Here is a 13805-nt window from a genome sequence, read left to right on the forward strand (position 1 = left end):
CAACATGAAGATCAGAGAGCTGTCTATGGGAGAAAAGCAAGCCATTGTCAAGCTGAGAAAAGAAGGAAAAATCGACCAGAGCCATTGGACAAACATTGGGCATAGCAAGCACAACAATTTGGAATGTCCTGAAAAAGAAAGAAACTACTGATGTACTGAGCAACAGACGTCGAACAGGTCAGCCAAGGAAAACAACAGAAGCTGATGACAGAAATATCGTGAGAGCTGGGAAGAAAACCCCCAAAACATCAGTAAGTGACATCACCAGCGACCTCCACAGTGCAGGGGTGAAGGTATCACAATCCACTGTTCGAAGAAGACTCAGAGAGCAGAAATATAGAGGCCACACCACAAGATGCAAACCACTCATCAGCAGGAAGAATTGGAAGGCCAGATTGAAATTTGCAGATGAGCCGCAAAAGTTCTGCAACACAATTTTTTGGACTGATGACACCTTTACCAAAGTGATGGAAAGGCCAAAGTGTGGAGAAAGAAAGGAACTGCTTATGATCCAAAGCATACAAGCTCATCTGTGAAGCATGGTGGAGGTAATGTCATGGCTTGGGCGTGCATGGCTGCTTCTGGAACAGGCTCATTAATATTTATTGATGATGTAACTGCTGATGGTAGCAGCAGAATGAATTCAGAAGTGGACAAACTTTGTCAGCAAATTTACGGAGAAATGCATTGAAACTAATCGGGAGGAAGTTTATCATGCAGCAGAAAATGACCCAAAGCACACTGCCAACAAAACAAAAGGACTTCAACAGGGGGAAAAAAAGTGGAAGGTTTTAGACTGGCCAAGTCAATCACCTGACCTTAACCCAGTAGAGCATGCATTTCACCTCCTTAAGAGGAGACTGACAGGAGAAACACCCCGAAACAAACAAGAACTGAAAGAAGCTGCGGTAAAAGCCTGGAATAGCATCACAAATAAACCATGCAACAGTTTGGTGATGTCGATGGGTCGCAGGCTTGAGGCAGTTATTGCAAGCAAGGGTTATGCCAAATATTAAATGTTACTTACTTTAATATTATTTGTTCCATTACTTTTGCTCACTCAACATTGCTGTGGTCTAATACAAACGGTGATATGTCCCAAGTTGTTTAACACATCTAGATGTGAATACCAGGAAATGAAAGCTGAAACCTAAACTCTTGTCTCATAGTCATCTTTTCATCCAAATGTCTTCAGTGAATAACAAACAAAAAGAAATTTGCCTTACCGTTCCAATACTTTGAGGGGATTGTATGTCTGTGCATCCTGTGCATGTGTTGGTCCTTTGAAGACAATTTTTGAAAGGCCAACCACACAAATCCATATTCCCTCTCCTGGACCAGATACCTTATCATGAAAGAGGGACCTTTGTGCCCCTGTGACCCTGGGAGCCATGCTGTCTAGATAATTTAGCTTCTGGCAGGGTCTCCAATAGCAAATTAGTCCCAGGCATGAGGCTGGACAACAAGTGAAAGACAAACACCTACTATATGACAAAGGTTGACGTGCGCATTACTTTGGTGAATAAGGAAACCAGGGGGAGAAATTACTTTTTCCTATTAAACGCAATGTGTTGTACAAAGGTAACGTAGATATAATCATCATATGGTGGGAAAGACCAGGCAACCAGTCATGGAGAATCAGTTTCAGCGCTGTCTCTCCTATTACAGCACATTGGTATTAACTTCAGGGTGTATTGAGGTTGGCCTCTGCATTAAGCCAAAAACTGTTTCTTGGAGGCACTTTGTTTCTCTTTGAAAATGTGCTGCTGTTTTGTGAATCCCCCCCATGGATCTCAAAAGAAAAGCAGAAGTAGTCTGCTTGGAGAGAAACAAACCCAGATGATTTCTTTAGTCCAGGCTTTGAAGTTTTATAGTACTACAGCTCTATGGAGCCTCAGAGAGCAAGGCCAGGATGCGCCTGACTTGCATTAGACAACTATAATACAGACCACCATTTCATATCAATCTAGCACATGCTCTGGACACACATGCACGTGGTCAGTAAGATCATTACAATTAAAAAATGTTTCCATTCCCAAAGTCAAAAAGGGAGAGCAATTGGTGACAGCATGGGCCAATCACATTATATTGACCTCATCTCACCCCCCCCCCATCCGCACACACAACTTTCGCTGCCTGTCTCCAGCATCCTATTCAGACCCTGTTGGGTGAAAGCCCTAAGTCTTCCCTCATTCAGTAAGATGCCTATCCATTCTAGCTGAGGTTTCCATGTCTCTCCAAACACAGAGAGGCTAGGTCAGAAGAAAAGTCCACCAGATAGAAATCCCATCTGTTGTCCTCATCCATTCTGCGGGTCTGGACATGAGCAAACAGCTTGCTTTCACCACCCTGGCAACGCTTTTCACTTCACACTGGTGAATTGTTTGAGTCCCCACACACACACACACACACACACACACACACACACACACACACCCCTAGGGTTCTTGACAGCAGACCCAACACCCTCTCATGAATTGAGAGAGATAAACGTTTTAGTAGTCGCACACATAGCAAGACTTCCTGGCTCTTTGTGATGCGGGTAGCAAAGCCCGGAGATACTGACAGGAGGAAACCCCATTTTCTGAACAGATGAGCCCACCGGACCTTTAACTATGGCGCAATGAGAATACATTTGATGTGTGCATATGGTAATCATTGTCCAGACATAAACACTTGGCTTATTTTAAAAAAGGTTAAAAACTCTTAAAATAACATATTTAAGTTCTGCAGATAAAACATTAATGCAAGAAAGAGTGGTCTTAACCCAATCTCTTTTCATCTTCAATATTCCTCGTGACTTAAATTTTTTTTTTTTTACGAAGCAAAAAGGAGCTTTGAAAATGCCGCCAAGCTATTGTTTAGTCTAAATTTGACTTTATTATTGTAAAACCTAAATATATATTTTCACATGTTGAATGTTGACCAGGTCAAAATTTTATGGAACAGGTGCGTAATTTGTCAGTGGTCATTACACCGTTTAAATGCAAAGGCTGCCTCCGTCTCAGTTCAAAGCATCATTCCTCTTTCAATTACATGTCACACAGACACAGAGCAGTGCGATGGGAAAGTTCAGTCCTCAATTGGGGAGTTTGCTTGGACAGATTGGACAAATATTTCTTTTGTGCGGTCGTCTCCTCGCCTCTGTTCGCCCCTGACAGCCACAGAAGAGGGAGTGAACAATCCAAACTGCGCTACATTATGGGCTGGGTGGCTGTTATATCCATGACACATCGCTGTCTCTCCAGCTGCCTGCCTGTTTACACTTGACCACTAGCCGTAGGTATCAATTAGGTTTATGGGGAAAAAGAGGCTAATAGTATAGCACATGCAGAATTAAGGTTTCTAACTATACTACATTTTTCATGTAAAGAAGGGTTTTTGCCTCCCAAGAGAATAACATGTCTAGATAAACTGCAGAAATGACGGCAAAGTGATGACACAAGTACAATAATCAATTTTAACATCATGCTGCAATGAAAAAACATAGGGATCAGTATATGGTTTAAGGTTATTTAAAGGACATATAAATTCAAAAGCACCAACTTTAGCTTGAACGATGACGTCAACGAGGAACAAGCCTGGGTTTAAACTCTATCCTCTTTTCATTCCAAGCAAAACTCCAGACACAGTAAGACAACTTCAAATGCCTTTTTGCGCCATATGGGGCCATCTAGAGAGTCAAAGGCTCTGTAATAGCACACCAACTGCAAGGACAAACAGCAGCCCAGACCACATGTTCCTGTAAATCAAACCCCGACTGCTCTTCTGCGTCAGCGTCTGACATCCAGCACTAAAAGCGCAGGTGAGACCACTATGATCACTTCATAGTCCTGCTTCACAACCTGCTCAGCAAAGCAGAGACAGAAAGACGTGGTAAATCTGACTAGGAAGGACCCAAAACTGTACTACCTAACTAATGAGCTACAAGAATTGGCAAGCCAGAGTAACCAACTGCTGAAATACTTTTCCTTAGCTGAGCATCTTAACAACCATCCAAGAAACTTGGACCAAATTAACCAGTAAAGTATGCATCTTTACCTTAAGAGTTTGTTTTTTGTCAACCTATAAAGCTACGTTGAAAGCCAGTATGATGTGAGTGCTTAAAAATATACTAAAGTAAGTCCCTTCAGGTTAACTTTGACACTTAGTGGGAACAAATGATGATTTTCAATTATTGATTAATCTGACAGCTATTTGCTTGATTAATCAATTAGGCTAATAATTTAATCCATAAAATGTTTACCTCTGTTCTTAGTATTTTGTAACCTCACTCTGTACCCTTTACATTGTAGCCTCCTGAAAGGACGGTTCACCCTTAAATTTCACACCCAAAACAGAGGCAAAAAAAATAAATAAAATAAGATAACTTGTATCTTTCCAAACCTGTTAAATGCCAAAGTTTAAGTTGCGTTTAAGTGGACATTGAGCTGTTATTACAGAACATTCTCTAACCACAGATTCTTTTAGCACAAACTAGACATGTGATTTATACCAGGAGATTAACGGCCAGAGCCATGAACAGGGGCTAACATAAAGAGTCCTACCAACAAGGCATTAGAAACACTCCAGGAGGAGATTTAGGTAGCCTCCTTCAGCAACATCATCTGTGCCCTCTTGTGGAGATCTGGCACAGTTCAACCTCCTCACACTTCTTCACTGCCTGTTTGATCAGAGGCAAAAAAACAAAAAAAACGACCACAGCTGCTGGCAAGATAAATTTTCAACAACCTTCTCCTCTTTTCTCTAGTTGCTCTTCTCTCTTTTCTCCCTCAAAACTGTTGGCAAGTCCCGAGCACCTCTCAGCTTTATGGAAATGTATCTGAGAAGCTAGTATCAGCCCCCAAACCCTTCATTGTTTGGCCTAGACTTGAAAGACTCTCAAACTTCAGCGTGCTAAGTCCAACCATGAGCTAAACATTCTCTGACATCATGGAGGAACATTAAAATTGTTCGGGTTATCAATGATTCCTCTTCATTCATTCGCTGGCCCCCTTTTTGAGATGAGCCAAAGTGTGACATAAATATCAAAAGCAATTTAAAGAGGGATTTTACAGGCAGATTTTGCCCCACAGAGATTATGAAAGAGACAGAGGACGAGAGAGAACAGAACAGTACACAGAAGTCATCGGCTGTAAAAAAAAAATTTAAATGAAATCATAACCGTACTAGGTCCAGAACTGAATGATTTGATAACTGCCTCTTTTAGGTTGTTAATGTAAACTTACGAGGTTTCAAATGAATGGATCACTGTAAAGCATTGGTTTGAGAGAGAGATTTTCAAAAGGCCCTAAATGAAAGCAAGCAGACCTCTCAATTCATAAATATCGGACTTCAAGTAAGACTAGTGGATATGCTCTCTATAAAAGCTCACAACCCATGTCATATACATTCTGTATAGTAGTGGTGATGTTTCTACCCATTTAGCACAAAGTTGCTTTGGATACCAAAAAGCGGTGTTTCCCTCTTATCCAATAAATCAATTTTATTTTCATGTTCACTCTTGCGCTGACACCAGTGAGATCATGTACTATTAAATCTGCCTGCATGCCTACCCTACATGTTCTATAGACTCACACTTGTGGGTTACAGACTTTTACAAGACAGTACCATTTTTCCGCCCACTTCTCTAGATCTTTTTGGTCCCTTGTACTTGTAAACAATGAGGCTGAAAAATTGTTCCAAAGCAGGCGGTTGAGGTAGCCTACCTGCTGTGTAACCTTCTAACAACATTTTCTTTTGAGTCAACCCTATTCCCGTGGTTCAAACTACCTGCTGAGGTTCCAGGAGGTCAATTTAGACAAACACTACATTTACAGACTTTTGATTGAAATGGTGCTCAATAAAAAGGGAGGTTTAAGCGGTCCTTAGGGTGTATATAGTGAAAAAAAAAAATCTGGGACAGCTGGTTTAGACATCCAGTCATTCTTTGTTGAAAAAAAAAAAAAAAAATCATAAAATGGAAACCCAGAAAAATGGAAAGCATTTTGTACAGCCAGAGCAAAACACATATGACTCACAGACACAATGTCCTCCTAGCTCTGCTGTAAAAAGTGCAGGGACTTTTGTATATTGATACTCTTAACATCTTAAGCATGACAAACTCCCTCAAAACAACAAATGTGACTTGTTAATGTCTGTCCATCGTGCTCCAGTTCAACCAAGCTGAAACTAATGTATCATGACCCCTGAAAAATTCCACCTCGCACTGCAATGCTGGGAAATTGAGATCAGACTCTTGGCAGCGTTGGTCTTTGATGAGGGGAAACAGCGTCATCTTGGTGATTGGGAAATAAGAGAACCAAACACTTCCAATGCTACACGCACTGTGACAATTAATCTGTCCTTAGCCAGTTTCCTTGCTATGACCTACAAGCCAGAGGCCATCATCAACTGACTGAAGCTAATGCCGATGACAAGTATGTGCAAAAGGAAAGGCAACTAAAGGCCACTCATACACCTCTTGCCAACTAAAGGACACGACACATAAGAGGAGAGAACAGAGGGAATGAGAGAAAACAGAGGAGCAGCAGGTGTCAAGCAGCTTAAAGCCATCAACCTTCTTCTGGCATTAGTACAGACATTTTCTGGCCCTCTGTGGTCAGACATCCACTTGAGGTTATTGAACAGAGCCGATCACACAGCTCCTCCTCTCCCGACTGGCCAGTAACAGCATCATCATTCAATCCTTCTCCACCCTTTTCCTGCACGCTGTCCCTTGGAGCCCTGATGAAGTAACATGGACACTACAGAAGGGCCTTTATTGCCAAATCAAATGATTCAATATTATTTCTACCGCTTATGCAGTTTCTGTAACGGGAGGTTAAGAGCAATGGGTTATCTAGAACTTAGGAATTCATTACAGTAAGAAAGGAAGGAAAGGAAAAAAGGCAAACAGTATTTTGTTAGAAACACTTTTTAAATCATTAAAGGTTTCAAAGATCACTTCGAAGTCAATGTTGTTTTTTTGTTTTGTTTTTTTTTAATAGTGCCAAGGGCAGACATAACCAAACCACAAATGTTCCTCATCATTTACAAGGCCATGGTATCATTTAGATCTGACGATTTATCAACATTTCTTGCGTAGTCTCTCCATCTAAACATCCCACACATATTAATCTCCGCTTCAACAAAAGAAACACAGTAACATGACAGTGCTTTTACTAGAATATGAATCCAATTAGCATCTGGTGGGAGAACTGATGTTGGTTTAGTGTCCTCTGATCATGTTTGATTGGTCATGGCGAATCTCACAGATGAGTAAACACATGGACTATACAGCATCTGGATTAAGATAATAACTATTGCAAAAGAAATCAGCTATGAAGAGGTTTTCGGGAGCCTATCCATGTTCTCACGGTACTAACCCCCTAACCCTAGATCTGGGGAACATATGACCCTGGGAACGTAGCACCATTTGTCATGTTCCCATTATGTGCCATATCAATCTGGGGAACATAGGGCCGACCCCATTTTTCCCCCCTTTTCTTTTCTTTAACCTTTATTTAACCATGAATAAGATAAAATCTCTTTTTCAAGGGAGACTTGGACAAGAAAGGCAGCAAAACAGCATTTAAAAGTTACATTGACACACATGACAATACATTTAAACGTCTTCCAAGACACCTATACATACACTTAAAGAGTCTATGGGAAACATCTACACTCCTCTTTAAGGACATGTGCATCCAGGGACCGGTACCCTAAAAATCTTTTGTAAGGAGTTCCATGTTGAGGGTGCACAATATGAAAAGGCAGTATTTCCTAACTTGGAAACAACCCTGGGGACTTTTAAGCAGTGGCCTGCTAGTCGGTGTGTGGTAACTACTGACCGTAAAGTTAAGGAGGCTACAAAAGGTATAATGAGTAATTTTCACAGGATTTCCTTGTAGATAAAACGCACAAATGTAACACTCTCCGTGTAGCTAGAGAAGGTCATTCCACCATTTCATTAAACTACAATGATGGGTAAACGATCTAGCATTTGTTATAAAGCACAACGCTGCATTGTAGGCAGAACGTAGTGTAATCATGTGCTACTTCTACTTAATATTTGGGCAAGACAACAAAAAATATAGATACATTTGCTACACAGAGTAAATGAGCGTGAATCTATAAAAAAAGGTGAGGCAAAGGATTAAGGCTCCACAGACACATCTTACCCAGTTGTCCACCAGCAGCCTCTGGCAGAAGGCTTTGATGAATTTGTGAAAGCACAAAGAAGTATGCTGGCAGCCAATTAGAATAAAGCGGCAGGAGATTGTATAATAAATCACAGCTTGAGTAAAAAGCCATGTGCAGACTCAATAAATTCACTGAAACTTTATATGTTAATGAAAACACAAAAGTTCCGGAGGGATCTTTGGCGCTTTTGGAGTACAGGATAGTGAAACCATCAGCTCTGATGGTGAAACAAAATCCAAGAACAACTGCAGCAGTGGAGGTGTTCCATAGTACCTTGAGGGAGATAGAGCTGGATGTTGGAGACAAAGCAGTTTGACAATAGATATGACTGGGTTCACAGTGCCCTCATGTCCCTGCCACAACATTTTGTTTCAATTCCACTCCAGACAGGACTAAAACACATCCACTCAAGTAAAACACAAACATTTCCGAGATTAGAACCTCGCGTTTGAAACAATAATAAGACAAATACGAGCACAAAGATTCAGAGACGAGCATGAGTTTGGATGAGTCATCTGACCTAGGTCTAAGCCTCACCCACCACAAGCCCTGCCAATGTGCAATACAGAAAAGATCCCCCAAGCGTCCGAGACACTGACCACATTATGGTCAGGGAGAAGAACCATGAATTAGTCTGTCAGGAAGAAAAGGGAGATACAGACAAGACAGCTCAGACTACCGTTCTCACTCACAGAGGTCTCACAAATGAACCTTAAAGCAGGAGTATGCTCAAGCCTCCGGGGCCTCCTGTGACTTTTACAGAGATTTGACAGAAAAGCCTCACAATCAGCCAGAGATCACAACAGGATTTCTGTTTATCCATGCAGTATATAATCCTTCTGGATTTTTCGAACAACTCTTTGGAACATCTTGTATTTCATGTGGTTCCAAAGGATCATGGCAAGCATTTGCTAATCCCAGTAGTGATCTTTTTCTTTTAAAAGACAACACACCAAGCCATTTCCATGTCATTTATCATTAAAAAAAAAGAGAGAGAGAGACTGACACAGTGATCTTTATGGAAAAAACACTAAATAAACTAATGTCTGTATTTACATATCATGTGTAGTTGTAAAACGTTTGGCCAATAAATGGGCCACAGCAAACAGCTGTAATGTTAGGAAAACTATTCAGCTAGAAAAAACACAACACTTGTTTAATCCAGACAGTATGTCCTTCAACACAAGTCCTGCCAAACCTAACAGCCTCAACTATCCACACAACAATGATGGATATCTTCTGGTTTACAATGTTGGGGTAAGGATGGTCGAGGAGGACTATTTTCATTCTGCTGCCTGTGGTTTAAACAATTCATACTTGGATGTGGAATGGATTTAAGATGTGTTCCTAACACTTAAAACAAACTTACATGCTACTCAAATAAAACACAAAAACCTATAGTAATTTTACATTTACATTATATTTTCACTTTACATGCAGCCTACATGTTAGAGGGATGGATTCATAAAACTACTACACAGCTACAAAATCTGCAAAGTCCCAGTGCTGATTTTTGTTGCTCCATATATTATTGAGCAACAAATAGTATTGCTATTTAGCAATACAGAAAAAGCCGAGCTCCTCAAACAGTATACAACAACATGAGTGAAGGCTAAATGTCCCTTGTGGAGAAAATAACAACAATAACATGTTGAAACAGCAAACCCTTTAACAAACAACAGAACTCAAAGTTAGCTTAACCTATCTTACCTTAAAAATGCACTTTATCTTGAAACATACTGCAAAGTAGTAAACGGGGGCCTTTCATATGGACGCTGAACCTCTAGCGTAAAATGCTTACGCTTTGTCACGCTGTCTGAAAGCGTCAGTTATGACGCATTGAGATGACAGTGTGTTGGGCCGTGCATTTGACTTGCAGAGTCAGATACTCGTTCTTCCAACAAATTAAATCACAATCTAAATTATGAAGGGTCGTTAAGACAACACTTACCGGTGGAACAAAGCACCTGGTGGGCCGCAGGTATGTAATCGGTTAACTCAACTTGTTGGGTAGCCGGCAGAAGTGATATATTTAATTTTAACTGAACGCCGTCACTGCTTAAAGCCCGTCATAACTGGAAGAAGAAGAGCAGCCATCTTCTTATAGTTATTATAATACATATTTTTCAAGCAACATTTCCTGCTCTTGGTTTAAGAAACAGAGTTGCAACTTTGTACACTTGTTTCAATTCTTCTTTATTGTGCAGCAGGTGGAATATTTTCCCTTCTGGTTGGATTGTCTTTTTAAAATCTGGAAATGTCATCAAAACATCCGGAAATTTTATCAACCAACCTGTTCACACCATGGACTTGAAAGTTGTTCCTGCAGCTGCAGAATGATGATAATCACATCATCCTCATGAACCAGAAGGAGAGTGAGGAGGAGTTATATGAGACATAATATGACTGACATGTGAAGTATTTCAAAAAAAAAAAAAAAAGGTGCAAGTACATACATAAATACACATTCTGCAGATCAGCTACCAAAACAGTGCTTTGCTATGCTGTGATTTTGGTGTAGTGGCTGGTTAGATGACCCCCGGGCCTGGAACCAGAAATGTATTTTTTCAGAACATTGTCAAATAAACAGCTGTAAAACTAACCATGCTCAGATATTCAGAAATATTATTTGAATACACATAATTTAAACCATTTGTTCTAATAGTGGCACAATTTGACCAAGTAGTGATTAAGAAAATTATTATTTTGCTAACAATCAACAACAAATCCCATGAAGCTTTGAAAGTGCAGACATGGCTGCACTTTCTCTTATGTGTAATGCACACAGTCAAGCAACTTTTGTTGTCAATCATGGTCATTTTAATCATAATGTATAGGGCTGAAATCAACAGCCAGCTTTTGTTTCCCACTGATGTTTCTTATTCATCATCAGCTCCCCAAGTGCTGTGGGGTTAACAAAATACATGCTTAAGATTGGGGTAATAGTACACCCATCATTCCAGTGGAGCAGAACACTGGCTGTGAACATGAACAAGTCTGCGCTGACAACAAGTTGTGAACTAAGGATCTGCTCAGCAAACAATGGCAGACTTATGTTAAACATTCAGAGATGCAGTAAAAGTTATGAATGACTACACACGTTGTAAAACCAAGTGTGAGCTACTTCTACCTTGGCTTTAAATAACAAAACAGAGCAACACTTGCATGTTGATGACAGACTTAAAGACAGCTGAAGAACAGAGAAGGCTGATTTCATTAGCTCTATGAGAACAGGCTGTTCAAATCAATGAGAACAGAAAACAAAATCCAGATTGATGATTATGTTTTAAATCACCATGAAAAGCGGCCAACCACGGTTGGTTCTGCAGGGTAGTGAAGTGGTAGTTTACCTTGAAGAACTAGCTATTTATTCAGATTGCTTTCTCTTAATAGTATATATATATAATCAGAGAAATGTATTGACAGAAAATTGTCTAGACACATTGGCTTTTTATTTCAAGCAACGAATGATACAGACTTTATATGCCTTCAAAGCATACCTCTCTCCCACCACAGATTTATTTGTGCTGTATGTCAGGATAAATCCCAGTCTGTTTAGTTGTAAATTAAGACCTGGGTCAGTCTGCTGACCACTGATGGTGGTCTGGATCTCCCAGTAAGTACAGTAATCTCTGCTGCTATTCCTGGGTGGCCCCGTAAACATACTTTAAGAAGATATTGGAGGTTTTTATACTCCAGAGAGATGGTATTAATCTTATGAAACTTGATCTCTCTGATTCTCAATAAGATGATATATGTAGTTTGAGCTTAATGATTATATGTGAGCAGCATAAAATGAACAATCATCTTTGGAATAATCACTAGGAATTCATTTGGCTACAATCTGAAATATGATACTATACAAGAGAGACGAGGCATCAGTAATGGTCCCACCATTTCATCATTAAAAGACACACTGAGGCATTCATAGATACACAGAGGGGGGTGTGTGCATCAGAGCACCGTCTTTGTGTGACATCTGCGGTAGTAATTTAAGTCTTCATCTCTCAAACTGTCTTGCCTTACTCCAGATCCCCTCATGCCTTGATATTTTGCTGACATAACAAATGAAAGACGTATGAACAGAGAGAAAATATTGATAGTGTAAACGGAGTTGGTGCGCTGGTGATCTGCGGAACAAGAACACATGGCAATCACACTCTCAATCAAACTTCTCTCCAACAAAGTGAAAATGGAATATAAAATGTAATGTAAATGTAATTCCCCTTTTTCTGACAGGAAAATATTGTTTATAGTGATATAAAGATTATATCAAGGCACCACTGTGACTTGATTATGCCATGTACTCAAATTCTTTCACAGATCTTCAACTCAAAACCACATCCCGTTTGAAATTCATTAATCCACATACCATGTTTTACAGGATGGGGTTTTAAGTGATTAGTCTTCTCACACATCCTTTTTACAGGAATCCACCTCGATGAAATGAGACTGGAGTAGTTTGTTGACCACATCCCGAGAGACAGACTGCAAAGTTGGCAGTGTTGGGCAAGCTACTTGGAAAATTTAGTGAGCTAAGCTACTAGCTATTCTACATTAAATTAAGCTTCACTACACAGAAGCTACGCCCCAGGGAAATGTAGCAATCTAAGCTACATCAACATGGCTAAAGTAGCTTAGTTACATATACACACACACATATTATATACACTGCTCAAAAAAATAAAGGGAACACTTCAACACTCCAAGTCAATCACACTCCTGTGAAATCAAACTGTCCACTTAGGAAGCAACACTGATTGACAATCAATTTCACATGCTGTTGTGCAAATGGAATAGACGTGGAGAAGTGGAAATTATAGGCAATTAGCAAGACACCCCCAATAAAGGAGTGGTTCTGCAGGTGGTGACCACAGACCACTTCTCAGTTCCTATGCTTCCTGGCTGATGTTTTGAATGCTGGCGGTGCTTTCACTCTAGTGGCAGCATGAGACGGAGTCTACAACCCACACAAGTGGCTCAGGTAGTGCAGCTCATCCAGGATAGCACATCAATGCGAGCTGTGGCAAGAAGGTTTGCTGTGTTTGTCAGCGTAGTGTCCAGAGCATGGAGGCGCTACCAGGAGACAGGCCAGTACATCAGGAGACGTGGAGGAGGCCGTAGGAGGGCAACAACCCAGCAGCAGGACCACTACCACCGCCTTTGTGCAAGGAGGAGCAGGAGGAGCACTGCCAGAGCCCTGCAAAATGACCTCCAGCAGGCCACAAATGTGCATGTGTCTGCTCAAACGGTCAGAAACAGACTCCATGAGGGTGGTATGAGGGCCCAACGTCCACAGGTGGGAGTTGTACTTACAGCCAACACCGTGCTGGACGTTTGGCATTTGCCAGAGAACACCAAGATTGGCAAATTTGCCACTGGCACTCTGTGCTCTTCACAGATGAAAGCAGGTTCACACTGAGCACATGTGACAGACGTGACAGAGTCTGGAGATGCCGTGGAGAACGTTCTGCTGCCTGCAACATCCTCCAGCATGACCGGTTTGGCGGTGGGTCAGTAATGGTGTGGGGTGGCATTTCTTTGGGGGGCCGCACAGCCTTCCATGTGCTCGCCAGAGGTAGCCTGACTGCCATTAGGTACCGAGATGAGATCCTCAGACC

General features: G+C 40.9%; 1 protein-coding gene across 10 annotated transcripts in view; it reads right to left on the minus strand.

Annotated features, from left to right (window-relative positions):
* The window catches only part of sulf1 (sulfatase 1), a 123603-nt gene extending 113569 nt beyond the window's left edge, over window positions 1-10034 (minus strand). For 2 of the 10 annotated variants that reach the window (XM_046066782.1, XM_046066721.1), the window contains exon 1: window positions 9895-10033. The gene's annotated coding sequence lies outside the window, so the exon portion shown is untranslated. Of the gene's footprint in view, window positions 1-9894 lie in introns of all 10 variants that reach the window. The other 8 variants (XM_046066799.1, XM_046066791.1, XM_046066764.1 and 5 more) reach the window with 7 other exon arrangements.
* Window positions 10035-13805: the final 3771 nt, after the last annotated feature.

Source organism: Micropterus dolomieu, linkage group LG01 (assembly GCF_021292245.1).
Source record: "Micropterus dolomieu isolate WLL.071019.BEF.003 ecotype Adirondacks linkage group LG01, ASM2129224v1, whole genome shotgun sequence".
Lineage (NCBI taxonomy): Eukaryota > Metazoa > Chordata > Actinopteri > Centrarchiformes > Centrarchidae > Micropterus > Micropterus dolomieu.